Source organism: Balearica regulorum, chromosome 2, assembly GCF_011004875.1.
Source record: "Balearica regulorum gibbericeps isolate bBalReg1 chromosome 2, bBalReg1.pri, whole genome shotgun sequence".
Lineage (NCBI taxonomy): Eukaryota > Metazoa > Chordata > Aves > Gruiformes > Gruidae > Balearica > Balearica regulorum.
Genome location: NC_046185.1, coordinates 46,180,703 through 46,186,702, shown reverse-complemented (window position 1 = coordinate 46,186,702; position 6,000 = coordinate 46,180,703).

The following is a 6,000-nucleotide window of genomic DNA, read 5'->3' as shown; positions in this document are numbered from 1 at the left end:
GTGACCTCAGCAGTTTTCAGACCCCATTGCTGAAGTCTGTCCTACTTCTCAGTCATTTGTCTTCCTTTGGCAGTTGCTGCCTTGATTCTTGCTTTCTTGCATCTTTTTGTCTTTTAAGTGTCTTGCCTTTTTTTCTTGTCTGTTCCACTTTTGCCTTTGAAACACAAAAAAGAAACTTCAAGAAGCTTTAATAAAAATTACACCTGTGGTACAGATCATCATATTTCCATCTCCATTCCATGTATCATACACCATGACACCACTGTCTTCATAGCTAGGGTGCTTTCTGCCTCTCCTGCAATTGTTGGTCTGTTTTTTCAATGCATTCTGTCTGGTGGGAACACTGATTTTAGTTCTACTGATTTCTCATAAGAAAGTAGTTAATGTTATCCTTTTGGAAATTATACCTTCTTTCCCTGCCCTCCTTCTTGGAAATTGCAAGCCTTTGCTCATTTTGGTGAGAACATGTAACATTGGGAGCGAGTCAACTGTTTGCATTCAAAATTTTATTTAGTGGTTCTTTTGAAAAAGCAAATATAATCAAAAGCCATCAACAGCCAGGTAACTTTCTTTGATATACCTTTGCCTGTTTCTGATGTAAAGAATGAATCTTCAAAAGCAATAAACTAGGTGTTCTCTTTCTTTAATTGAAAGGTTTAATTAGCATTTGTCAGTTTTTGCTTTTTAGACAAATTGGACACTTCCAGGTAGCTGCCAGCTACCTCCTGTCTGTATTTATAAACATATCATTTGTGACGGTTTGGCTGAAGTGCATTGCAACATTTTCTTACTTGATTTAATTTGAATGATTTTGATGCCATTAAATCTTTTTTCTTACGTTAACACTGCTAATCTATATTTAATCAATTAAAATAATGGAACTGTACAGTTCTGAGATGTGAATTTTTGGGAAAATTTCAGCATAAACTATTGAGAATGAGAAGTACTTGTAGACTATTATATGGTCAGTAACATAATTTCAGTGACTTATTCACAGAGCATGAAAAAGGGCTGGTTGTTTGCTAGGTTGGTTGTGGTGTAAGTTGATCCAGCAACAGTTACTCCTCCTTCTCTCTACTCTGACCGTTTTTATCTGTGAAAATCTGCCTATCCAGCTGTAAGCAGATACATTTTGCAGAAGAAAAAAAAAAGCTGTGGAGGGACTTGACCTGATCTCTGACACCAGGGTGTGTAATATAAAGGATGACTGTAAAAATATTCTGCAGTGATTTTAAGTGTGTTGGTTTTCCATTTTGCTGACACTGGAAGAAGTCTAAGTGTAATTAATTGTCAAATTTTCAAATGTCTTTGACTACTGCGTAAAGTCGAGAGCCTCCTTGAAACTCTTGTATTACCTGAAGAAGATTGTGAAGCACTGCTGCTTGCTCTCCTCCAGAAAGGTTACGTTATTTTACAGGTATCCGTGTCTGATCAGTGTTTACTTAGTAATTTCTTTTCTCATGTTCTGTGGTTTCTCTTAGGTAACCTACTTAGATACCAGAATTTTATTTTTTCAAGTATTTAATTTGTGTTGTGTTCTTTTGGCAAGATTTGAATTTGCTATTGTTAGCAAATGTGGGGTTTTGTTTTTTTGGTTGTTTTTTCTTTTTCTTCTCAAATCTGTATTTGTACATCTTGCAAAGCAGAGCACCGTTTTAAGCTAGTTGTATGAGGGGCAAAGTGCGAAAGTTCTAAATAGAATGTTTATTTCAAATTGCATTTGAAAATTCATATTGTGTTGGTGGTCATCAACTGGGATTTGAACTAGCTTTGTGCTCTGAAGGATCACCAAAGTTCTTGTGGTTTGGTTGCTCGAGGGAGGGATAAGTTTACTATGAAGCAAAGAAAAAACCCAAAAGTGGTATGATTCATGCTTCATAAACGTGAAGATATAATGAGCAAGCCTATGGAAATATCCACGTTAGAAATAATGTGCCTTACTTGTTTATAATAAAGTACATAAAATGTCACAAGGTGTGCACCTACCAACTCCCTTGCTCATCTTCCTGAAAGCAAGTTGCGACTACTCGACACCCAGCAAGACGGAGTCAGGAACGAATCCCTCAACTATTCTGAAATAAATGTGTCATCCACACTCCTCCTAAATGTTTGTTACTGTGTAGGGGGTACCTAAAGGAAAATTTTAGTGCATCCTATGACAGTTGATCAACAATAATAATAATAAACTGTAATTTAGACAAGTATTTGTGTCTTACATGGTTACTTAATGTGGTCAGTTTGTGGAAATGTATTTCCTCTTTAGTAGCTTTCGGGACAATAGTTCAGGGCCTAAAAATATTTATGACACTTCTCTTACACCACCTTTTGATGCAGAAGGCTCATGCAGCAGGTCACCTGGTAATCATCCTGTGAGAGAGGCGGGATGCCTGACTGCTGTTTTTATTCTGACCTCTGGTTTTTGAACATTGAGCCAGATTGCCCCTGGTGTGGCTGGTCTCAACTGCTAGAGAAGGAGGAATAAACTGGTATTAAGCAAATCTGAATATGTGTTCCTGTAACAAAAAAAAAGGTGACTTAAAGCTACTGTTGATCTTTGATGCAAGTAAAATTCCAGATAGAAGTGAAGCAGTGGGACAAAATGTGTTTCTCATAAATTTTTGTAAATAATGTGTTCAGCACTCTTTTGTGAAGCTTAGGAAGATTTCTGAGGTGGGGAGGTATTTCACACTTAGTAGAACATGATGAATGCCCGTGGTCTTTCTTTAATAATAATTAAAAAACAAAACAAAAAACCCCACCAAAACAAAACCCAACACAAAAACTAAAACTTGTTAATGCATCTGTGTTAATTCAGCATAAAGAAACAACTGTGGGAGAGGGTTTTCTTCTTTTACCTGTTCTGGTGATTGTGTTACTCCCTGAGATGGTGTATTACAACTTTTCTGTGGCAGAGTCAACTGATCATGGGCTAAAATGATATGAAGGATATATTGCCTCTAATGTTGGAAGTATGCAAATAACCTACTTATGCTGCTTTAAAAAAAATATGAAAGAACACATCTCGCTGGCTGATCTCAACTTCCATAGGAATGAGTACTCCAGTAGTTAAAATACCAGTTTTCTACATGACCTTAGTGTTAATGCATTAATAAAATGTTTGGTGTTTTTTTTGTTTTGTTTTACTAGATGGATCTGTACCTTCAGCTCAATTGATAAACAGTTGTAAATGAATGTACAGTAAATTCCCTTCTATAAAATGTGTTATATACCAGCTCTCGACTAGCATATTCAAACAATTCCATGAAGTTTTTCAGTCTTTACCATTTTAAAATAGCGATAAATATAAAAAGCTTTTTATTATTTATACTAGTGCCAAACTGTATAAATGGATAACTTAATGGATGATGTTAAGATAATGCACAAATAACCAGTGCTTGGGCTCTCTTGATATAATGCATGTTTTCTACGCTAATTTATGACTTTTCACCATTTCTTAACGGAAGCATCCCAACCTCCTGCTTTTAATATATGCAGTATGGATAAAATGTAAACATGGTTTTATAATGTATAAACTGTGTGGTTTGGGTTTAAAAAAAGAGTATACTGTATATTTGTTAACTCAGAAATACTGAAGGAATGGTTATGCAGACATAAACAAGGAAGGTTTTCATCAGCTGCTTTGTGCTCGTTCCCACTCTGTTCCCTGGTGATTATTATAGATGTGTAGGTATGCTGATTTAACACAGTGGCTGGTTTGGTTTTGTATTATTATTATTATTCATTACTATTATATTTTTAAGCATGCAGGATTGAGAAAGGGAGGGGGGAAGGGTTTGATTTCCCTCTGTAATTTCTATTAGTTAAAAATTATCAAGAAAAGAAGAAACCTGGTAGAGATAAACACATCTGCTACTGACTTCACCTGAGAACAGACCATGAAAATTTGGCTATTTTTTTCCAGTTGTCACAGGAATAAAAGCTGTTACAATTAGGATGAGAGCAGCCCAAACAGCAGAGCTGTGAAATCATCACAAAGATGTGGAAGAGTATTTCTAGCAGATCTTTCCAGTGTCATGAAAATTGGGTTAATGTGGGAGAGAGGGTTGAGCCTCGCAGAATGACTTTGGGACATGAATGAGCACTTGTAACTCCTTAAATTCGGCCTCACAGGACTTAACCTAGTTCTATTAATCTCTCACACTTTTTTGAAATAGAATATTCCTGCATTTGAAATGGTTAAACATTGTGGTGAAGTGCAGCAGGTCGAGAGGACTGTTTCTTTCAGGTTTTGATATGCAGAACTTGCCGCCATGAGGAGCTGTGTAAGCCAACACCGTGGAAGTGCGTGATGCTGGCGGCTGGCTCTTCGATCACCAGGTCAATTTAAGAGATTGGCGATGAGCAGTTACAAGTTTCAATGTATATGTGTAGTTAATTGAGTCCATACTATTAATGAGAAGAGTCTACACTGAAAGCTCTTTGCTTTTGTCACAGTATCGGGCGAGCTGTCAGCAACCCCGCCTGCCTTGTCTGGCCGATGCTCTTTGTTATTTGCTGGATTGGAGTTTCAGGAGAGAGCGTCATCCCTGGGTGGTGTGTTGCACTGTGAACTATAGCCACCCACTTCTGAGAAACCTCTAAAATAACTCCTTGCCACAGCATCCAGTGTCAGGGTTCATGGAGACAGTCATAGTTGTCTTGGTTGGTGTTTTCTGAAACCGCTTCCTGTTGTATGTACGTTTTTTTTCTGTACGAGGATTCACAAGTTAAATTTATGATCTCGGATGGTACTACTAGTCTGTAACAATATCTTAGATTTGTTACAGCCTTATCAGAAAATGTTTCAAACATCTATGCCCTTACAGTCAGCATCAAATGTGAGAGTCGTTGCATTTATAGCAAAATTCTCATGCTGAGTTAGTACTATACTTCCATTCCTTAAATGCTCTAACTTTGAATACTGAAATAATGTGAAATGAAAATTTATAGCCATGATGTTTCTAGTTAGTGATGTTTTTATGTCACTATTCAATCACTATGATAATTATTTGCTTCCTTGAGCTGTCATTTGAATTGCACATTAAACACTCATTTAAAATCTTTGAGTGTCACCTCAATTAGTAGTGTAATGGCATTGATCTTCAGAGTGGGATGCTGTGAATAGAGCACTGCTTTAGGAGCTCTTCCTTCTACCGCCCTGCTTTCAATCTGTTAAAAAAAATAAAATAATAATTCTGAACTGCTGATGTTCCTTAGAGCAATAACTATTTCTTCTGGCATTTCAAATACTCTTCACTTTTACCTTAAGATTTGTTTGGAATTGTGTTATTTAGTGTAACAACGTTAACTCTCAATCTCTAATGCTTGACTATTTTTGTGATTTTACAATTCTATAGTACCTGTATGATAATTAGTATTAAAACAGAAGCCAACAAAAATGGTGCACTGCTTTACTTGACAGATGCACAAATCCCATACACTGCACTAACAAGCCTGTAGCTGGAGACGAGAGGGCAGTGGGGAGGGAAGGAATTCATATAATTTGAGTATATACAGCAACTGCCACCATTCAAAAAATACCTTGTTCTCTCTCTACATAAAACTGTGGTGCTAACTATTTGCCTGGTTTTTACACATGCCTGCTACTACTAAAACTGAAATTACATTGTATAGCCATCCAGCTACACGGGTGACTGGTAATTTATGCCCAGGTTTAGTACAATCATAGCAAGAATTAGAGTTCTGTTGTAGGTTCTTTTAGGTGTAATAGCTGGAATCTGATTTATGTCTGTATTATTTAAAGACCAGTGGCAAAATGTTTCAGTATTAAATTCACGCTATATCACTAATGCTGTTTGGAAGGCAGTTTTTATTTGTTGGGCCTTGTAATGTAGCCATACTTATTTTGCATTTTCACAGTATTGGTTGGGATTATTCCACCTTGGTCTTCTAAAGGATAAAGAACACATACATGTGCGTGCATGCACATACTCTCACATTTACAAAAGATTTAGGCAAATAAAATTGCGTAGCTCTCCA